Source organism: Vicugna pacos, chromosome 9 (assembly GCF_048564905.1).
Source record: "Vicugna pacos chromosome 9, VicPac4, whole genome shotgun sequence".
NCBI lineage: Eukaryota > Metazoa > Chordata > Mammalia > Artiodactyla > Camelidae > Vicugna > Vicugna pacos.
Genome location: NC_132995.1, coordinates 288,554 through 299,932, shown reverse-complemented (window position 1 = coordinate 299,932; position 11,379 = coordinate 288,554).

Genomic DNA, 11,379 nt, shown 5'->3' with positions numbered 1-11,379 from the left:
TCACGTGGCCTTGTTTGCCTGGCTTCTTGCCCTGAGTGTAACATCTTTAAGGTCATCCATTCTGTAGCCTGCATCAGAACATCATTCCTTTGATGGCCCCTTTGTATGGATAAAACAGATTTTGTTTGTCACCGTTGCCGCCACTTCCAACATCACTCATGATATCTGGGTATGTCAGCACCTACTAATGTCAAGTTTGAAACAATCCCTCAAGGGACACTTTAAAAATTAGAGGTGTTAGGGGTGGATAGCTCAGTGGTATAGTGTGTGCTTAGTGTGCATGAGGTCCTGGGTTCAATCCTCAGTACTCCCAGTAAAAAAATAAAAGTTAAAAAATTATTTTAAATTTTTAAAAAATTAGGAGTGTATGTTTATGTCTAGAATTAGAATTATAGGAATTAAGGCAAAGAAAGCAAGGAAAGAGGGCTCAGAGATGGAAAAAGAAAGGGATTTGTGGGGAGGAAAGTGTTCTGCGCTGACTCAGCACGGACAGAGTCAGTCTATCAAATGGGCCTGTGGCTCAACTTGGGCATAGAGCTGATGGTTCTCTAGGAAGATGCAGATTCGAGGAGTGGTCCTACACGGGGTAGCAAAATACATTTTGTTCCAGTGGAAATGTGACCACAAGACAAATGACTGGGCACCACCAATAACGGCGAATCCGGGAGAAAACTTCATCCCAGACATAGATCTTGTGATCAGAGCTGTTTTCATCTGACAACTGGCAAGGTTCTCTAGTGTCCTTGGGTAAGCCCCAGAAGAGGGTGGCTGCCATCCTGCCTGGGGTAGGATTGCAGGCTTCTGCTAGATGTCCTACTTATAGTTTGAAAGTTGGAGCCTCTCACCAACTTAACACCTACGAGGCACCTTGGAGTTGTGCAGTGTGAACCCAGCAGAGGGCTTCCTGCTGCTGAGGGCTTGATTTCAGAGAACACCATGATCCTATCGGCCTAGAGGAGGCAAGGATCTTTTGGTTCTTTTGGACCTACTAACCGACACCGTGCAGGACATTAAGGCCTCCTCACATCTTCCAGTTCAGTCACCTTGGGTGTCCTTGGTGGAAAAGGACAGAAACCGACAGTGGTTGACTTGAGCAGAAAAGGGCCCTGTTGGCAGGGTTTCAGGTCAGGAAGAGCTGGAGAAGGAGGCATGGAAAAGGGCCATAACCAAGGGAAGAAAGGGCAGAGACCTCTCTGGGATGCCCCTTGGGCCGCCCCCTCCCAGACGTGCCTCCAGACTCTGCACCTAGTGTTTCTGGAGCTTTCCGTGGTAAGCAGAATGATGCCTCCCGCCTCCCCCAACCAACCTCACGGGGTGCCCACAAGTCAAGGATGCAGGCAGCCTCTAGAAGCTGGAAGTTAAGAGAACAATCCTCTCCAGAGCCTCCAGGAGGAATACAGTCATGTCCACAGCTTGATTTTATCCCCTGCTCTATTTCAACCTCCAGAGCTTTAAAGTAATAGAAACTGTTTTAAAAATTAATAAAATTGTGTTGTTTTAAGCCACAAAGTTCGTGGTAATTTCTTACAGCAGCAAGTATAAAAATGAATACAGGATTTCTGGGCACAGGCCCCAGGATGGGTATTTTTCAAGCTCTCCAGGTAACTCCAATGAGCAGGCAGGGCGGAGTATTTCTGGAAAAACCCATGAAGAGAGCTGATAATCCATGTTGGTGAAGCCCCAGCATTCTGTTGGAGACCTGCTGCACCCTGCTAACAGTGTTAGACACAGATTAAGATCCTCTGATCTAGGGTGTCAATGAAAATTCAATTAACTATCAAGTTAAGAAGGGAAAAAGGGGGGAATTTTATTCCAGCCAAACTGAGGATTATAACCTGGGAAGCAGATTCTCAGAAAGCTCTGAGAACTGTTCTGCCTGTTAGAAGTCAAAGGCACAGTTATACCCATTTTTGAGACAAAGAATCATACATCAAAATGACATACTGATATTTTACATTAAGTTCACCAAGGACATGTAGTCCAGGTGAGCACCTAAGACCATGACCCCTATGAGCTGGAAAAGAACATTATTAAGAAGTTACATCCCTAGCGTTGTCAGAAGAAAGGGGAAAAAAAATGATCTTCATGGTCAAGCAGACATTCCCACGTTTGAGGAGTTCTGTTTAACCCGTGGTGCATGTGCATGCTGCACACTAGGGAGGGAAGGAGGAGACCCAAATACAAAGAATTCTATGTTCAATTTTTTCTTGTCCTGTCTTAAAATAGAAATTTTATTTCATCAGGGGAACACGGAAAACATGGACGACCAAGAAGACTCCAGCCACCTCATGGAGTGAATTCCACTCTGGTTTCACATCAGACACCCAAGTGGGCTAGACTCAGGGGACGGGCAGTGGGTTGAAGCTGTTCCCTCACGTTTCTCGGTTCCCTGTATCACTGGTCACTGTCCACAGGCAGGATGTGGAAGGAGGGAGGAAGTTCTGAGTACAAGGCGCTAGTGTGTGCGGCGACGCGAGCACACATCCGTTCTGCACTGCCAGGCACTCTCTCTTCTGTGATGAGATTCTCCAAAGGATCTCACATCCCCTCCTGAGAAACCACTGGGTCCTCAAGGGTGAAGTCCCCAAGGAATCCAAGAATGAGAGAAAATGTGGCTGTCACACACTTTTCTAGAGGTATTTCCCAGAAGCCAGGTAGCACTTAGCTTCTTAGTTACCTGTCTCTCATCTTCCTGAAATTCTCAGACAAAGGAAGTAAATAGTCTACAGGATCCCAGTTCCTTTCTGGATTGTTTTCATCTGTTATCTAGTAACATCACTGGAACATTTAGTTTAATATTTTTAAATGGGAAAAGTCAAATCAACTATTTATCCATTCCACTTTCATCCTCACCCAGGTGCAGACATATTTTGCTATGACAGCACAATTGTGCACATCACTCATTTTCACATAATTAGGCCTTACATAAAATGCATGAGACACAGTAGAAACCACACAGATGGCCCCAAATGGTCAGATAGCTCAGTGAAAAAAATTTGTATTACATTTCCGTCATCTGTTTCGATCTTTGTATCAATAATGTAATCATTCTAGAAAGAACTTTCCCCACATCAGTGTTTATGTTATTCATTTTGTCTTTGTAATGGTTCCTTCTCAGTAAGCCTTAGTTTTATTAAGAACACTGCCTAGTTGATTAACTTTTGTAGGATTGTGTCATAAATGCAGAGATTGACCATAAATTGTTAACACTAAAAAATTTTATTTAACAGTTTTCTTCAAGAATGGGTTCTCTGATGTCTGACCAGGGAAGGGTCTGAAAGCCTTTCTGCACTGATTACATGCATAGAATTTCCTTCACGATGAATTCTTTGGTGTTCGGTAAGTCAGATGGTCTGCTGAAGGCTATTTCACATTACATTCATGTGGGGTTTTTGCCCATATGAATTTTTTGATTTACAGTAAGATAAAAGTCCCATCTAAAGATTTCCCTCATTGACCACATCTATAGAGATTCTCTGTAATATGGGTTCTTTGACGTTCAATAAGATAAGAAAACTGGTTGAAAGACTTTTTACACTTACGACATTCATGAGATTTCTCTCTAGTGTGAGTTCTCTGACGAGTGACAAAGTGAGAACTCCAACTGAAGCATTTCCCACACTGATTACACTCATAAGGCCTCTTTCTCTTCAATGTGAGTTCTTTGATGTGAAATAATGTCAAAGCTCTGAGGGAAAGATTTCGTATTTTAACTACATTCATAAGACTTCTCCCCATTCTGCTTTCTTTGATACATATTAAAATCAAGGATGTGACTGTAAGACTTCCCACATCAATCACAACAGAAGAGTTTCTCTTCAGGCTGACTTTTCTGATGCCCGGTTAGTTGAGGCCTCTTGCCGAAAGCTGCCGCTTCATGACATTGATGGGGTCTCTCCAGAACAAATTACGTAATGTCTGACAAGTTGGGGGCATCAGCTGAAAGACGTCCTGTGTTGATTACATCCATGCAGTTTTCCTCAGATGTGAGTTCCTTAATGTGCAACCAGGTGAGAACTCCATGCAAAATACTTACCACATTATGTCCACAAGGCTTCTCTCCAGTATGAATTCTCCTGGTTTGAGAAAGGAAGGAGTTGTAAAGGAAGGTGTTTTTTTTCATATTTATTATAATTGTACAGATTCCTTTTCAATAGGGATTCTCTGGTGTTCATTAAGGGATACACTGTGGTTAAATTTTTTTCTATTTAAAAGTTTTTTTTCATACTTTCTTGTTTCTTTTCCTGTATGAATTTTCTTCTAATTATTCAAGGGTAAGCCATAGCAGAAAGAATGGTCACTGTCCATGTAGTTATATGGCTTATCTTTTGTTTCCTTTCTTATTAGTTGATTAAAGTGGAAGGTGTAGCAACGTAGTGTTGCACACTCACTTTTGTATATTTCTCACTTCCATAGTTTTCCCAGTAATTGTTGAAAATGGACTTATTTTTCAAACTTTTACCCTGACTCGGTTTATGGAAATGCTTTATCCGATGAAGCATCTGGAATGGGAGAAAGCTGGAACTTAGATTACAAGGGCCCCATAAGTCATCATTTTCACCACCTCTCTCCTGGATGAGTGTTTTCTTTTGTGCACATACCACTTCTCTCAAATTTTTGTCTTGGATACTCCAGCAGCTCCTCATCTGGAAGTTACTATCCCAAAATTCTCCAAATGAAAAGCACTAAGGATCACATTACCAAATTTTTCATTTTAATACCAGGGGACAGTCCCTCCTCAAAAGTGCCCTGCTTTGAATTCGAGCTTTTTCTGTCATTTGGGTTTTTCCAACCTGAAAGAAAGAAAAACAGCCTTGAATGCTGGGTGGAAAAGTACTAAAGTGGGAATGGTGGGATAAAGCTGAAAACTGAGTACGTATTTTTTCCTTCCTTTCTTTCTTTCTTTCTTTCTTTCTTTTCTTTCTTTCTTTCCTTCCTTCTTTCTTTTCTTTTCTTTCTTTTTCTTCCTTCCTTCCTTTCTTCCTTCCTTCCTTTCTTTCTTTCTTTTCTTTCTTTCCTTCCTTCTTTCTTTTCTTTTCTTTCTCTTTCTTTCTTTCTTTCTTTCTTTTCTTTTATTTCTCTTTCTTTCTTTCTTTCTTTCTTTTCTTTCTTTCTTTCTTTCCTTCCTTCCTTCCTTCTTTCTTTCTTTTCTTTCTTTCTTTCTTTCTTTTTCTTTCTCTCTCTCTCTCTCTCTCTCTCTCTCTCTCTCTCCCTCTCCCTCCCTCCCTCCCTCCCTTCCTTCCTTTCTTTCTTCCTTTCTTTCTTCCATTCTGTTTTTGGTTGAGGGGAGGCGATTAGGTTTTTACTTACTCTAAAGGAGGTACTGGATTTTGAACCCAGGACCTTGTGCAGGCTAAGCACATGCTCTGCCACTGAGCTATACCCTTCCCCCTACATGTTTATTTTCAATCAAAGGCCAATAATGTAGGCAATCAATCTTTAGGAGGGGAATTAAGTGGAAAGTGGGGAGGGAAGAACTGTCTTTAGTGTCCAAAAGGAGGTCCAAAAAGGGAGATAGTTCTCCCAAGAGTCTTGGCACAAAATAGGGAAGGGTTCTGAATTATTTTTTCTTCCAGTTTTATAGAGAGATCATTGACATACAGCACTGTGTAAGTTTCAGGTGCACAGCATCATTATTTGACAGACACATCATGGACCGGTGGCCACAGTAAATTTAGTGGACAATCATCATCTCATACAGATATAAAATTAAAGCAATAGAAAAAAATTTCCTTGTGATGAGAACTCTTAGTACTTACTCTCTTGACAAGTTTCATATATAACATACAGCAGAGCAGTGTTAATTTTATTTATCATGTTGTACGTTACATTACTAGTACCTACTTATAACTGGAAGTTGGTACCTTTTGACCATCTCCATCCAACACCCCTCTCCCCACCCTTCACCTCTGGTAACCACAAATCTTATCTCTTTTTCTACGAGTTTGTTTCTGAAGTGTAATTGACCTACAGCACTATGCTAGTTCCCATTACAGAAGAATTCTGAGTTATTAATGATTGTGTTCCATGCAGAAGAGCAGAGCGAAGACTCTCCTCAGAACACATTTCAGGTGAGGAAGTCCCACCTCCTGGGCCTTTTCCTTGCTGTTTGACAGTATCATTTTTATCTTCTCAAGACACCAAAAACACATTCCAAATCCGAAATTCTTTAGAATCAATGTCAGGTGAATAGTTCTACATACTCTCGGGAAATGCAATAGGAGGAGTCCTACAGGACAGAGCTCCAGAAATTGGAATTCTGATCCTGACTCATCCATTTAAAAGTTCTGTTCTTTGGAGAATCATCTTAATCTCTCAAGAGTCTCATTTCGCTCATCAATAATTCAGGGAGGTCTTTATGAAGATGAAATGTGCAGTTCATTGTTTATGATAGTATTTTACTATTTGTACTATTATTGTCACTAAATACATTTTTACTAATGAAATGAAATGGCTCTTAAACATATTAAAAGATGCCCATAGTTAGAGAAATTCTCAACTTTAGAGAAATGCAAATCAGAACTACACTGGAATACCATTTCTTACATGTCAGATTGGCAAAGATTTGTAAGTTTGATGCCTTACCCAGCTGATGAGATAGTGGGGAATGGGCCCTCCCATACGTTGTTTGTGGGATGGAAAATGATGTGGGCACAGAGCATCCACTGCAGCACTGTTTGTAACAGTAAAACCTTCCATACAGCTTATGTGTCATCAGCAGGGGGCTGGTGGAAGGAGCCACGGTCCTCTCACACAGCAGTGCCCTGGGCAGCTGCCGGAGAGTGATCGTCCACCAAGGGGTGAGGTGGACACAGGGAGGTACGTCGCAGCACTACGTGTGGTGTGGGACCTCTTACCCAAGGAAGCGTGTGGGACACACATATAGGACATATTTTCTTACATGCTTTTTAATGGAAGGATAATCCAAAGGTTATATAAATGATTAGCAGTGGGAGAGGGCAAGAAGAGAGGGAAGAGCGGGCACAGACTAGGCTTCTCGGAGTCTACTTCTGTTTTCTGGTTTCCACTTTGGAACCATGAAAGTGCTTTACATAATTATAAATTCAGTGATTTCTAAGTGATCTCTAGAAATTGAAAAGTATCCCCTGGAAAGCTTATCACATGGATAATTATTTCCGTTAACTTTGTTTTTTCCCTTTCTTTTCCTGAGGTGTAGTTGATTTATGTTACTTTTAGGTTTCATGAACTTTATTGTTCCTTCCTTGTCTTTACCTTGTGTGTTTTTCAGAAGGAAAAGCCGGGCTGGGCTAAAAAGATAACTCAGAAATCTTAGTGTAACAAGTGTCGGATTACTGACCTGAGTTCTGCTGGGCTAACTCTAAATCTAAGTTAATAAGTGTCAGTTTGCTGATTCCCTGTTCATGTTTTTTTGCTAGCCAGCTGAATTTTCAAAGAGACATATCTGGCCTTGAAATGTTGATTTGCTACCTCCCTGCCTCTACTTTTGTGATAGTGATGCTGCTAGAGCTGTTCCATGCCTATTGGCCAAATACCCCAAGCTTGTAATTAACCCTATAAAACCTCATGCACACGTCTTGGAGGTGCTCAGAGCCCACCAGCGTAATAAATCTGAGTACTCCAACCCTCCAAGTGGTGCTTGTTTCTTGGCTGGCCCGTCATTTCTGTAACATTTTCAGTTATCTTTGACTTCTGTTAGAAAATTTATTTCTTTCCTTTTTTTAATGTTTATTTTTAAATTATTTTTTTAAATGGAGGAACTGGGAATTGAACCCAGGACCTCCCGCATGGTAAGAACATGCTCTACCACTGAGCTGTACCCCTATACCCTAGGTTTTGTTAACTTTAAAACACATCAATTTCACTGTGGAGATAGATCCTAAGGACAAAAAGAGCTACAGATAAATCTTTAACTGTCAGTAGTAAGACTGGCAGTAATGTGAAACATAAAGAAACTAAACTGTTCTGCTGATTTTCAACTTAAAAAATTGAAGTGTAAAATAAAAAATTAAAGCCCTGTCATTCTAAATTTGATTTAGAAATATCAGGATGAATCCAAAATGTGTTTCTCTTTATATATATATATATATATATATATATATATATATATATATATATATATAAAATCTCAAAGTTTAAATGTCCACTGAAGAAGTTTTTATAATAACTACCCTAGTAGTAATGAGTACTACTAGTGCCCAAGCTGTGGTCTCTGAAACACCTTTCCATTAAAAAGAACCAGGGCTCTTTGGAGAAATGGGCTGGGGTTGGAAATGTACAAAATGAACCTGCAACATCATCTCAGAAAAGCAAAGAAGCTACCAACAGCCTCTTGACGTCATGTCAAAAGGACACAGGGCTCATACTGAAGGAGCTGACCTTCACCAACGTTTGGGCAATTGAAGCATCAAGTTATTCACTGCGATAAATTAAAACAGATAACATGTTTAAAATCCGTGTATATAAAACACACTCACTGGTTACCTTTGAAGAATGCTAGCACGTCTCAGTTTTCTCAAAGTAAAGGAGAAGAATGAAGCTTTTATCCTGCCTCTCCTGAACAAACTGTACCTTAGGGTAACCAAAAAATTGGTAAGGGAAAGTTTTTCCTTATGGAAGAATTCCAGCGAATAGATACAGAATGGATGACATAATTAGAAAATCACCATTTTGTAACTCCTGATGAAATAATGGGTGTAAGGCAAAGATCATCAATGATTGCTAAAACCATGCTGTGAAAAATGTTGGAGAATTTTTTAATAGATGGATGACAACACTTGAATGATCAAAATAAACATCACAGAAGTGCATCAGATGTCATGTACCTTCTGATATGATGCAAAGGGAGCACATGTCCCACCTATGAAAGATTCTCAAACATACATACAAATTTCAATCTAATTAAGCCTCTAACTACCAGCTTACAGGAAAAACAAGGAAAAGAGAAATTAAACTACAGAGTATCATTACAAAATCCGAACTGTGGTAAGCCCTACAGGAAAAACTTACCTGTCTTTAATAAATGGAAATAAAAGGAAAAAGCATATGTGGAGGAAACCCATAAACTATAAGACTCAAGCATACATTAACTACATGCAAGGTGTGAACCTTGTTCTGATCCTAACTGGAAGAAGCAAAATGTAAAAGAACAAGTCACAATTTGGGATAATTAAAACACTGGATATTTGATATTAAGGAATTATTGCTAATATTTTAGGTGTGTTAATGACTTTGTAGTTGTATATTTAAAAGTCATTTTTCCCCATTATCTTTTTTTCTAATAGGTGTCGGTAACCTTATGTATTATTAACAGCTTTACTGAGACAACTCACATACAATTCACCCACTTACATTGCAGAATTCAATGGTTTTTAATATACTCAAGAGTTTTACAGTCATCACTACAGTCAATTTTAGAACATTTTTGCTGGGAAACAAGCTGCTGGAAAACAAGCCGCTGGAAAATGAACAGCTGGAAAACAAGCTGCACCTAAATTTCCATGAGCTTAAAATATTATATTCACACTTGCTTGCTTAAAATGCGCATGCTTGCTTTGTTTTAATGTTTTATGCAGTAGATGACCTATAGCGCGTATTATGCTAAAGAAAATTTGTGGTGAGCAATCCTGAGATTGACCATAAGGGCACAAAGGAGGGCAGATACTTCCTTAGGGTGAAACAATGAAAAGCCAGATCATCCCTTAACAGAACTTTGTTCAGGCATGAAAGTATGTGGTTAAGCCTAGGGGGACTATTTGCTATCTCAAGATGTCCCAGAGGCAATAGCAGGATAGATTTAGAAATTCTGCATACCCCGAGGAGGGTGATTGTTCCTGGAAGGGATGGGCCTGAAATTAATCAGTTAACCAGCAAGCAGAACTTAGTGCTTATCGCATGGAATATCTAAAGCCCCACCTGTTTGATCGCATTTTTTTCTGAGCTGTATACTCCTAATGAATATGATGCTGACCAGGCTTTTGGGACTCTGGATCCACGAGATCTTGAGTCACCCAGTTTCATTTTGCTCTTTACTCTGCCTCTTTGTTTCTTAAGTCTTGCGTTGCTCTGTCAGACACGGTCCCGAGCTGCGCTGGATGCAGCACATTTCCATCACCCCAAAAGAAACATTTAGCAGTTACATTTCCTCCAAAACTCCTCCAGCCATAGGTAACCACTAATTTACTTTCTGTACGGATTTGCCTATTCTGGAAAAAGACCATTATCTTTTAGAGACATATTCTTAGGCATTTACATGTGAAATGATGGATCTGGGATTTGCTTCAAAATAAACCAGTGGTGGCTTAGAGTAGGTGGGAATAGATTAAATTTAAAAAGCAGAATGCTGACAGTAAATGCAGCTGAGTAAGGCATAGGGGAAACTTGGGATTTCATCACACTATTCTCTTGACTCTTGTATGTTTGAAATTTTCAACAATAAAACCAAACAGAGTCGTCTATTTTACAGTAATGAAAAGTCCCAAGGTGGGCACAGACAATACTACTTGATTCAGTGACTCAGGGAGGATCCCATTACTGATTCTGGTTCTTTCCATCTTTCTGCTCTGCTCTGCCATTCTCAGCATGCTGACTTTGCCCCTTGGGCTGGTTTTCTCATGATGCTGGCAAAGCAGGACTGTTCCACATATTACATGCAGACAACACTGTCCAGAAGCAGTACAAGGAGACACACTAGTGTCTTATATCCATTATAAAAGAGAGGGAAGCTGCCCCAGAAGCCCCCAGCAGACTTGCCACTTCTCCTTGGCCAGAACGCCCTTGCCTAATTCACACTCAAGAGGCATGAGACTAGCCAGACTCTTCATCTGGAAGTTAAGTTCTAGACTTTCTGGAAGAATCTGCAAATTGCACGGTCACCTGCGCTAGTATGAAGTAGGCAAATAAGACGGTGATGGCCATAGAGTAAAGCATCCAGGAAGGTCACACCCAGGAGAATCTGCAAGGAAGACTGGTCACTGGAGTATCCCAGATACCAAAACACAATCCAGGAGCTTATCTATGCCTGACGTTCTGTGGAGCCAGAGTGGTCCCCGCCAGAAGGCCGGCCCGGTAAGTTTTCCTGTGGCCTCTCCCTCCTTGAAGAGCCAGGACAGGTGAGCAGGTATGCGGGTCTCAGCCCCACTAGGCAATAAGACTGAACACACAAACGGTGGCCGGACCACATGTATCAGAGCTCTCTGACCCACAACCTCAGTAGCAACAGGCCCCAAACAGTCGGGACTTGGTCCGTAACTGCCAGCTGCACAATTTTTTGGCCGCTTCTCCCACCAAGGACCAACCAGAGAAAGCCAAATAGGCTCCCCTGAGCAATCATATAGGATGACCCACTACTAGTTAGCCGGCCAACTTCCACACTCCGCCGAGAGGTCCCAGGACACGGCC